This window comes from Bombina bombina, chromosome 6, assembly GCF_027579735.1.
Source record: "Bombina bombina isolate aBomBom1 chromosome 6, aBomBom1.pri, whole genome shotgun sequence".
Lineage (NCBI taxonomy): Eukaryota > Metazoa > Chordata > Amphibia > Anura > Bombinatoridae > Bombina > Bombina bombina.
Window position 1 is genome coordinate 114439923 of NC_069504.1, and position 12288 is coordinate 114452210.

At 42.7% G+C, this 12288-nt stretch overlaps 1 protein-coding gene across 1 annotated transcript in view; it reads left to right on the forward strand.

The window, feature by feature from the left end:
- HBP1 (HMG-box transcription factor 1) overlaps positions 1-12288 on the forward strand; it is a 172918-nt gene that overhangs the window by 61339 nt on the left and 99291 nt on the right. The window lies entirely within an intron of this gene.

Here is a 12288-nt window from a genome sequence, read left to right on the forward strand (position 1 = left end):
TATCTTGTATTGGGCGTCATATTTTCATCTAGTAAAATCTCATACAGAGATGTTGTTTTTTCTTAATTCCCATGGATGGAAGTGAGACTGCTGATTTCTTTTTTTAAAACACGATGAGTCCGCGAATCATCTTAATTACTAATGGGATATTCATCTCCTGGTCAGCAGGAGGCGGCAAAGAGCACCACAGCAGAGCTGTTAAATAGCTCCTCCCTTCCCTCCCACTCAAGTCATTCTCTTTGCCTACGTTAGTGATAGGATAAAGTGAGGTGTTATTTCAAAGTAGTGCAAGATTGTGCTGCTTTGTCCTAGGGTGTAGCCGTAGTCCATATCAGTCTCTTCAGTAGAGCTTTGGTGGCTTTAGAGCAATGGGAACTTGTGGGACATAATTCTCACCGTGCCTCCCATATATTCTTGCTGCCCTGTATGCCTTAGCCTGAGGAAAGATTACTCAGCATGCCTCATTTTCCACAGGTCAATGGGAGGGAGAGGACCTCTTAAGCCTTTGAGCTGCCTAGCTGTCAGGTAGAAGTTAAGGTTAGTGCTACTTTATATATTTTCTGGGGGGGACCCAGGAAGGAGTAAGCACACCATTATTGTTATTAAGTGCAATTGGAAAGGCACTTATATTGGGACACAATGGACTCTCCTAATCTGGAGAAGTGTTGAGACAGCATATAAGTGCAGGCACTGGGGCTGGGGATCATTGCTCTGGTGGTTTCACTTTTTTCAAGTAAACGTAAGGGACAGAAAGCTACAGCAACTTCTCTTTTTCTTTGGCTGAAAAGTATCATACATTTTGCTTATGAGACTGCTGGACAGCAGCCTCCTGAGAGAATTATGACTCATTCCACGAGGGCTGTTGCTTCCTCATGGGCATTCAAAAATGAAGCTTCTGTGGAACAGGCAGGGCTGCAACTTTGTCCTCTCTGCACACTTTTTCAAAATTCTATAAATTTGACACTTTTGCCTCGGCTGAGGCTGCTTTTGGGAGAAAGGTTCTTCAAGCAGTGGTGCCTTCCGTTTAGGTTCCCTGTCTTGTCCCTCCCGTATCATCTGTGTACTCTAGCTTTGGTATTGGATCCTATTAGTAATTTAAAAAAAGAAATAAATTTATCAGGTAAGCATAAATTTTCTTTTCTTTTTAAAGACACAATGAGTCCACGGCCCGCCCTGTTCTTGTAAGACAGGTTGTTGGTTATTATAAACATCAGACACCTCTGCACCTAGGCTTTTCCTTTCTTTCCTTAACTTCGGTCGAATGACTGGAGTGGGAGGGAAGGGAGAAGCTATTTAACAGCTCTGCTGTGGTGCTCTTTGCTGCCTCCTGCTGACCAGGAGGTGACTATCCCATTAGTAATTAAGATGATCTGTGGACTCATCGTGTCAAAAAAGAAATACATTTATCAGGTAAGCATAAATTTTCTTTTCCCTTGTTCCAGCTTCAAGGGTGTGTTTCTTAGGGACTATCATAGATTCCCTATCCAAGTCGAATTTCTTGACGGATGTCAAAATCTCCTATCTTATTGCCTCATGCTTTTTTCTCTTGTAAGATGTATCTAGTCCACGGATTCATCCTTTACTTGTGGGATATTCTCCTTCCCAACAGTAAGTGGCAAAGAGAGCACACAGCAGAGCTCTCCATATAGCTCCCCCTCTAGCTCCACCCCCCAGTCATTCTCTTTGCCGGCTCTAAGCAATCGGAAGGTTAAAGTGAATGTGGTGTTAGAGATGTAGTTTTTATTTTCTACAAGCAAGAGTTTGTTATTTTAAATGGTACCGGTGTGTACTATTTACTCTCTAGCAGAAAGGGGATGAAGATTTCTGCAGGGAGGAAGATGATTTTAGCATGTTGTAACTAAAATCCACTGCTGTTCCCACAAAGGACTGAGGAGTGCAAGAAAACTTCAGTTGGGGGGAACGGTTTGCAGGTTAGGCTGCAATAAGGTATGTTCAGTCATTTATTTCTAGACAAGACTGTGATAATGCTAGAAAAGACTGATAATATCCCCATGAGGGAAGGGTAAGCTGTATTCAGAGACTAAGTAGAGAATTTCAAGCTTACATAACAGGGCTAGTTTATGCTGGTTGACACTACTTTCATGACAAACGGTTTTTATTGAAAATTTCATTTTTTTGAGACACTTTGAAGGTTCCTTTGGGTTTCTTTCAGGGGTTGTTACCCACATGGCTATTATTAAGACACTTGGGAGTGTTTCTTTAGGCCTCACAAGCACCGTAGTGAGGTGGGAGGGGCCTAATTTCGCGCCTCAGATGCGCAGTTATATTTGACTAGAAGTTCAGGCTGTTTTACATGGAGGGTCCTGCTGCAGTTTGAGGGCCTATAAGAAGCTTTTCCCCCCACAAATCTGGTTCCTATGGGCAGGTAGGGCCACAGCAGAGAAGTGGCAAGGTACTGAACGTTTTTAACTGTTTTTTTTGGCTTACTGTCGATCCGGTTTTGGCATTAAGGGGTTAATCGTTTTTATTGCTAGTGGTGCAATCTTACTAATGCTTTAGGTACATACTGTAAAAATTTCGAAAAGTTTGCTGCATTTTTTCACTGTTTTGCAAAATGATGTGCCTTTTTTATCTCTTAAAGGCACAGTAACGTTTTTTTCAAAGTGTGTTTTTACTTGATTAAAGTGATTTCCAAGCCTGTTTGTTTTACTACTAGTCTGTTAAACATGTCTGACACCAAGGAAAATCCTTGTTCAATGTGTTTAGAAGCCATGGTGGAACCCCCTCTCAGAATGTGTCCCACTTGTTCTGAGATGTCTAATCACTTTAAAGAACATATTGTTGCACTTAAAAATGTGGCCCAAGATGATTCTCAGACAGAAGGTAACGAGGTTAGCCCGTCAACCTCTCCCCAAGTGTCACAACCAGTTACACCCGCCCAAGCGATGCCTAGCACCTCTAGTGCGTCTAACTCTTTTACCTTGCAAGACTTGGCGGCAGTTATGGATAATACCCTCTCAGTGTTCTTATCTAAACTGCCCGTGTTACCTGCAAAGCGTGATAGCTCTGTTTTAAGAACAGATACTGAGCATTCTGACGCTTTAGTAGCCATATCCGATATACCCTCACAACGCTCTGAAGTGGGGGCGAGGGATGTGCTGTCTGAGGGAGAAATTTCCGATTCAGGAAAGGTTTCTCCTCAGACAGATTCAGATATGTTGGCTTTTAAATTTAAACTAGAACACCTCCGCTTATTGCTCAGGGAGTTATTAGTTACTCTGGATGACTGCGACCCTATGGTGGTTCCAGAGAAATTGTGTAAAAGGGACAAGTACCTAGAAGTTCCTGTTTACACTGATGTGTTCCCGGTCCCTAAGAGGATTGCGGATATCGTTACTAGGGAGTGGGGATAGACCAGGTATTCCCTTCGTTCCCCTTCCTGTTTTTAAGAAAATGTTCCCCATATCTGACCCCATGTGGGACTCGTGGCAGACGGTCCCTAAGGTGGAGGGGGCTATTTCTTCAATTGCTAAACGCATAACCATACCAATTGAAGGCTGTTGTGCTTTTAAACACCCTATGGATAAAAAATTAGAGGGTTTACTTAAGAAAATTTTTGTTCAACAAGGTTTTCTTCTCCAACCAATTGCGTGCATTCTTCCTGTAACTACTGCAGCTGCTTTCTGGTTCGAGGCGCTGGAAGATGCGCTCCAGACGGAGACTTCATATGAGGAAATTATGGACAGAATTAAGGCTCTTAAGCTGGCTAATTCTTTTATCACAGATGCCGCTTTCCAACTAGCTAAGTTAGCGGCAAAGAATTCAGGTTTCACCATTTTAGCGCGCAGGGCGCTATGGCTAAAGTCCTGGTCGGCCAATGTGTCGTCAAAATCCAAACTCTTGAACATCCCTTTCAAAGGAAAGACCCTCTTCGGGCCTGAATTGAAAGAGATTATTTCAGAAATCACTAGGGGAGAAGGCCATGCTCTCCCTCAGGACAAGTCCTTCAAGATAAAGAACAAACAAAATACCTTACCAGGGCTGGAACAAGGGTAAACAGGCCAAGAAGCCTGCAGCTGCCTCCAAGACAGCATGATGGGGTAGCCCCAGATCCGGGACCGGATCTAGTAAGGGGCAGACTCTCTCTCTTCGCTAAGGCCTGGGCAACAGACGTACACGATTCCTAGGCCTTAGAGATTGTATCCCAGGGATATCTTCTAGAATTCAAGGACTCCCCTCCAAGGGGAAGATTCCACATTTCTCGTCTGTCTACAAACCAGACAAAGAAAGAGGCGTTCTTACGCTGTGTAGAAGACCTACATACAATGGGAGTGATCCACCCTGTTCCAATTGCGGAACAAGGGCTGGGTTTTTACTCAAACCTGTTTGTGGTTCCCAAGAAAGAAGGAACTTTCAGACCAATCCTGGATCTCAAAATTCTAAACAAATTCCTCAGAGTCCCATCATTCAAGATAGAGACCATTCGGACAATCTTACCAATGATTATTGGTGACCATATCAGAGCCTTCAGATGAATGTTAAAGTGTACAAATGCAATAAATAAAACCATTGTTGTCACATTTTATAAACACTTAAATGCCCCCCTCCCAAAAACAAACAAACAAAAAAAACATTGAGACCATTGATCCAGTTGTTGTTTACACTTTCTGGAGGGAAAACCCCAGGTAAATGATCCTAAATATTTAAAGGGACCCAAGAAAGCACCTGTTATATGTATTTACGGTCAATGAATGTGCAAACACCAGTTTCCTGACAAACGCCCCTGCTCGATGCTGGCTGCCTCTTGGTTTAACAATCCTGACAACCTCAACTCCTCCAGCTAATACAACACGCGTTAGGAGCTGCTGAAGTCCTCATCACCTGAACGCCCTCTGCTGTTCAGCATATTATTCCCTTCTGCACCTCACAACATATTAAGGAATCTAGAGCTCCACAGACACCAGCCAGACACACTTATAAACAAATCCATAGACTCGCTGAACCCACTAATTAAACTAGACTAAAGCAGTAATAGAGTCAGTGAACAGTCTACGTTATCTAAAGCTACAAATGTAACAAATCATAGCTGCTCAGATATGCCAAGGGCCAACGGAGCAGTTTAGGGAGCTTAGCAAACAGTGTCTCGTACCTTAGCACCTTGCCCATAGCCTGCAGTACCATCTTGCAACTGAAGCCATTTTTAGGGCTGCCGGTTAGGGGGGGATCTGTCGGGGGAAATGGATTCAGGGGGCCCCAGCATCCTCAGACCAGAGGGATCCCCCTCCGGACTTGTGAGCACAGCCGAAAAACAGGACAGGCTCCTAAACTTCCCAACAAATAAAGCAGATGAGGGAACTGAGCACTCTGTGTCCCTCCTACAGTGCCGGAGAGAGGAGAAGAGCAGGGAGTGTTAGAGGATTCGGGGCAGTCTGGGGCAGGCAGGCACGCACGTAGTAAATATAATATTATATGTTAAGAGGCTCAGGCTGGGGATGAAAGGGAGGCACTTCTCAGTGTCACATCTCGCATGTACTGCGTGCTTTCAAAACAGACTTCGGAACGGCAATATTACAAAATGACATTCTTGAAAATCAGAATTATGTTATTGCCGTTCCGAAGTCTGTTTTGAAAGCATGCAGTACATGTGAGATGTGACACTGAGAAGTGCCAACCTTTCATTCCCAGCCTGAGCCTCTTAACATATAATATTATATTTACTACGTGCGTGCCTGCCTGCCCCAGACTGTCCACTCAGTACAGAGTATGCTTTAAATAAATGGTATTCCGAATCCTCTAACACTCCCTGTTCTCCTCCTCTCTCCGGCACTGTAGGAGGGACACAGAGTGCTCAGTTCCCTCATCTGCTTTATTTGTTGGGAAGTTTATGAGCCTGTCCTGTCTTTTGGCTGTGCTCACAAGTCTGGAGGGGGATCCCTCTGGTCTGAGTATGCTGGGGCCCCCTGAATCCATTTCCCCAGACAGATCCCTCCTAACCGGCAGCCCTAAAAATGGCTTCAGTTGCAAGATGGTACTGCAGGCTGTGAGCCTCTTAACATATAATTAACTACGTGCCTGCCTGCCTTCCTGCCCCAGTGCCCACTCAGTAAAAACACGATTTAATCAACAGCACTAATCAAATAATAATACAGAATTAGTGCACTCACTGCTCAAGTCAACACCAAGCACCTACATGATAATAGGGAACAGAGTTTCAAACAGCTGCAGTAATAGAAAAGCTAGTACACTTACCTCGCAGTCGCAGACAGTCACAGAGTTCTGGCGGGTAAGAGTAACATTAATATTGCATCTAAAATGTATCAGTTTCAGGAGCAGAGCAGCCATTAGCCAATAATTGCAAAGTACTGCAGTAAAAATGTGCCGGTTGTCAATTTGAAAGCACTGCACTGGCCAAAAAAAAAAATCCTTTAAAAAAAAATTCTATGCTTAACGGACCTGGCCATTCTTTTTCTGCAGGCAGGCTCCAGTTTCTGCGATAAGATCGCAGATCGCACTATGTTCTGCCTTGGGGGCTCAGGGCTTATGGTCTCGGGAAGAAGCTCTTCTCCCTATAAACATTCTGGAACTGAGGGCGATATTCAACGCACTTCAGGCATGGCCTCAGCTAGCTGCGGCCAAATTCATCAGATTTCAGTCGGACAACATCACGACTGTAGCTTACGTCAATCATCAAGGGGGAACAAGGAGTTCCCTAGCGATGATGGAAGTAACCAAAATAATCAGGTGGGCGGAGGTTCACTCTTGCCATCTCTCAGCAATTCACATCCCAGGAGTAGACAACTGGGAGGCGGATTTTCTAAGTCGTCAGACTTTTCACCCGGGGGAGTGGGAACTCCACCCGGAGGTATTTGCCCAGCTGACTCAGCTATGGGGCACTCCAGAATTGGATCTGATGGCGTCCCGTCAGAACACCAAACTTCCTTTTTACGGGTCCAGGTCCCGGGATCCCCAGGCGGTGCTGATAGATGCTCTAGCAGCGCCTTGGTCCTTCAATCTGGCCTATGTTTTTCCACCGTTTCCTCTCCTCCCTCGTCTGGTTGCCAGAATCAAGCAGGAGAGGGCTTCGGTGATTCTAATAGCGCCTGCGTGGCCACGCAGGACCTGGTATGCAGACCTAGTGGACATGTCATCTGTCCCACCATGGACACTACCAATGAGGCAGGACCTTCTAATACAAGGTCCTTTCAAGCATCCAGATCTAATTTCTCTGCATCTGACTGCTTGGAGATTAAACGCCTAATTCTATCAAAGCGTGGTTTCTCTGAGTCGGTTATTGATACCCTGATTCAGTCTAGAAAGCCTGTCACCAGGAAAATCTACCATAAGATTTGGCGAAAATATCTTTTTTGGTGTGAATCCAAGGGTTACTCATGGAGTAAGATTAGGATTCCCAGGATATTGTCTTTTCTCCATGAAGAATTGGAGAAAGGATTATCAGCTAGTTCCTTAAAAGGACAGATATCTGCTTTGTCTATTCTTTTACACAAGCGTCTGGCAGAGGTACCAGACGTTCAAGCGTTTAGTCAGGCTTTAGTCAGAATCAAGCCTGTTTATAGACCTATGGCTCCGCCATGGAGTCTGAATTTAGTTCTTTCAGTTCTGCAAGGTGTTCTGTTTGAACCTTTACATTCCATAGATATTAAGCTTTTATCTTGGAAAGTTTTGTTTTTGGTAGCTATCTCTTCTGCTCTAAGAGTTTCAGAGTTATCTGCTTTACAGTGTGATTCACCTTACCTGGTTTTCCATGCAGATAAGGTAGTTTTGCGTACAAAACACGGTTTTCTTCCTAAGGTTGTGTCTAATAAGAATATTAACCAGGAAATTGTTGTTCCTTCTCTGTGTCCTAATTCTTCTTCGAAGAAGGAACGTCTGTTACACAATCTTGATGTGGTTCGTGCTTTAAAGTTCTATTTACATGCAACTAAGGATTTCAGACAAACACCTTCATTGTTTGTTATCTATTCTGGTAAGAGGAGAGGTCAGAAGGCGACTGCTACCTCTCTTTCCTTTTGGCGGAAAAGCATCATCCGTTTGGCCTATGAGACTGCTGGCCAGCAGCCTCCCGAAACAATTACTGCTCATTCTACCAGAGCAGTGGCTTCCACATGGGCTTTTAAACATGAGGCTTCTGTTGAACAGATTTGTAAGGCAGCGACTTGGTCTTCGCTGCATACTTTTTCCAAATTTTACAAATTCGATACTTTTGCTTCTTCTGAGGCTATTTTTGGGAGAAAGGTTTTACAAGCAGTGGTGCCTTCCGTTTAAGGTTACCTGTCTTGTTCCCTCCCTTCATCTGTGTCCTAAAGCTTTGTTATTCGTATCCCACAAGTAAAGGATGAATCCGTGGACTCGATACATCTTACAAGAGAAATCAGAATTTATGCTTACCTGATAAATTACTTTCTCTTGTGATGTAACGAGTCCACGGCCCGCCCTGGCTATTAAGTCAGGTAGTTTTTTTGTTTAAACTACAGTCACCACTGCACCCTATGGTTTCTCCTTTTTCTTCCTAACCTTCGGTCGAATGACTGGGGGGTGGAGCTAGAGGGGGAGCTATATGGACAGCTCTGCTGTGTGCTCTCTTTGCCACTTCCTGTTGGGAAGGAGAATATCCCACAAGTAAAGGATGAATCCGTGGACTCGATACATCACAAGAGAAAGTAATTTATCAGGTAAGCATAAATGCTGTTTTCTCCAATCTGCTATTCGTCCATCAGTGGCTCAATGCATGGAGGTTGTTGGTCTGATGGTTGCTTTCATAGACATTATTCATTTTTCTGGTGGTGCAGGCATAGAGAAACAGCCTGGGATTTGGGCATGGCTGTGCAAAATGTTTATGGTTCCCTCTGAGGACCTCTGCAATTATTCATGATCTGCAGTGGCGACTCTAGGAACAATATATAGGGGGGGCACAAAAAATAGCAGAGACAAAACGGGGGGGCACTAATAATTTTCACCACAAAATTATGCCGCTGAAAAAAACTAAATAAATATAAATAAGATTCCAAAATACCAAAGTAATGCAGTATGCAGTTATACCTTTTTATTGTACTAACCTAATACTTAAAAGACAAGCTTACAAGATTTTTCCTTTCTTCCTCGAGTATAGCTTCAGACCTGAGAAAGAGAGGGAAACTCTCAAAAGCTTTTATTTATAGTTTAAAGCAATAACAGCATGACTCTGTAAATCAGGGTTCTTCAAACTTTTTTCCCCCAAGACCCAGTGCCATGATACCACATACCTTTGTGACTCTATTTTTGTGTTTGGTCTGAAAACACACACACACTCACCCTCATGCAACACACACAATCTTATACTACACACACCACACACTCACCCTCATACAACACACACACCACACACACACTTTAATACAGCACACACACTCATACTACACACACTCAACATCATACTGCACACACACCACACACTCACCCTCATACTGCACACCACACACTCACCCTCATACACTCACCCTCATACTGTGCACACACCACACACTCACCCTCATACTGCACACACTCACCCTGATACTACACACACTCACCCTCATACTACACACACACCGCACACACTCATAATACACACACCTTACCCACATACTACACACCCTATATGGTATATCACAAGTTTTTTTGGGACAAATACTTTTTTTCAATAAAAGCAAGATGTGTTTAAAGGGACATGAAACACAACATTTTTCATTAATGGTCTAGAAAGAGCATGCAATTTGAAATAACTTTCTAATTTACTTCTATTATCTAATATGCTTCATTCTTTTGATATCCTTTGCTGAAAAGCATACAGTATATAGATAGGCTCAGTAGCTGCTGATTGGTGGCTGCACATAGATGCCTTGTGTGATTGGCTCACCCATGTGCATTGCTATTTCTTCAACAAAGTATATGTAAAGAATGAAGCAAATTAGATAATATAAGTAAATTGGAATGTTGTTTAAAATGTTATTCTCTATCTGAATCATGAAAGAAAGAAAAATGGGTTTAGTGTCCCTTTAATGTCCTTTTAATCGTGAATATTCAAGTTTTCTACTGTAAATACTAGAATATATAAGACAATGTGTAAAAGAGTGAGTCAATTTGAATATTGAATGTACTGTACCACAATTACATGAAAACAAATTCTAGCTCTCAATTCATGGCAAGATTCCTAACTGAACTATTTAATAATAATCAGTTATAATTAAAAAAGTATTAGATATTATCTGAGATGTGTTTCTGAAATGCAGTGTCTCATTCACTGAACATGTTGTTATCTGCAAAGTATTTATTAAATTGGTGGCCACAGAAAGTAATGACATAATTATTTTACAGTGCATTATTTATACAGTTCTAATCATAAATTATACAAAAATTATATTATATAAATAATATTAAATTATTCACAATTGCACCATTGCAGAATGCTGGCATGTGCAACAAATATGCTATTGTTTCTATGCCAGAGTTGTTATACACACCAGTATCCAGAAGATGGAGCCATAGAGAAAAATGTGGTGGAAAAAGACTTGGCAAAAACGGAGTGTTATATTTTCTTGAAGAACCATACACTTCTCATTATAAACAGTGCTCTACTGATGGTATGAATGAATCTGCTTTGATATTAGCGATATTTGACCTGCAGATAGTCACTTTACACATCCACATTACCAAGAAGATATAAATTATTGGTAATAGTAAATTTAGGTATTCTTTTTTTTTAACGTTTACACTCCTGAGTCCTGAAACAGTGAATCATGTATAATGGAGGGAGGATGTGCTTGGCAATCGTTATGCTTTTTAGTGATATGACCTGCAGTCAACTAGCACAGAACACCCAAATTAGCAAGAAGATATGCCGGTAACAGTAAATTTGGGGATTTTTTTTAACATTTACAGAACAGTGATTGAATCATCATGCATTCTTATTCTTACCCCAGAATAAGATCTGCTCTATTTTCTTCGTCACAGATTTGATTATTCTTACTGTGCCACTGCTGGTGCTGCTGCATTTGATGTTCCCGTGCTTCTGCACACAGCACACCAGCTGTCTGGCTCCTCCCTCTTCCTCTCCAATGGCAGTGAGTCTCCGGTCACAATTATGTTCCTTGTGCTGGCATGTGTGATAGGAACGCATGGGACTTTGATGCCTTGCCTGATACTCAGACTGGAGAAGGAGGAAATAGCGCACCAGCATGCACGGTATATTAGAGTGCCGTGGTGCTGCGTGTAGAGCCGGTGTGGTGGGTTCCAAGTGTGAACATGGGTTTGGGGAAGCGCGCTGTCACTGGGCAATTATTTACCTCAGTCTTCATTCTCAATTCACTGACTCAGTCACCCATCCCGCCCAGAGTTAAAAATAAACATAAAAAAAAAAAACACTCCTCCAAGTCCTCCAGCATTATGTAAGTGCTGGGGCTGGTGGGGGGGCAAGCCATTTTCCAAGGGGGGCAAGTGCCCCCCCTTGCCCCCCTGTAGCGACGCCACTGATGATCTGTACATGGAAAGGGGACCTTTCAGATTTATCGCAGAGGATAGATCTGGATCCCCTAACAATTGATTCTCGCTCATGTAAGGATTTCTCTGGAACTTTTACTAAGGTCTCTTTTTTTTCCTGAGACCTTCCTGGGTGTTTGTGACACCGGTTGCCAGCCTGTTAGGCTGGGGAGCAGTTTCGAACTCTCTTATAGCTCTGGGTCTATGGACCCAGGAGGAGTCTTCTCTTCCCATATACATCTTGGAGTTGAGGGCAATTTTCAATGCCTTGTCAGCTTGGTCTCAATTGTATTTAGTCGGTTTATCAGATTCTAGTTGGATATTAACCACCTGGGAGGAACTTGAAGTTCCTTGGTCATGAAGGAGGTGACTCGTATTCTGAAGTGGGCAGGAGCTAACGATTTTCTACTATATGCATGTTGTTGATATAAAGTTGTTATCTTGGAAGGTTTTGGTTCCTGCTTGCTATTTTTTTCTGTTCGCAGAGTTTCTGAGCTTTCAACTCTGCAGTGTGACGCTCCGTACCCTATTTTTTCATGCAGATAAGGTGGTCCTTCGTCCTAAATTGTGGTTTCTCCCTAATGTGGTATCTGATAGAGTCTTTAATCAGGAAATTGTTGTTCCTTCTCCTTTCCTATTCCTTCTTCTCATAAGTAATATATTTTGCATAACTTGGATGTTGTACGTGCTGTAAAATTTTACTTACAAGCTACTAGAGATTTTTGTCATTCTTTTGCCCTGTTTGTCGTTTTCTCTGGAAAGCGTAAGGGTCAGAAGGCCACTTCTACTACTCTTTCCCTTTGGTTAAGAAGTATG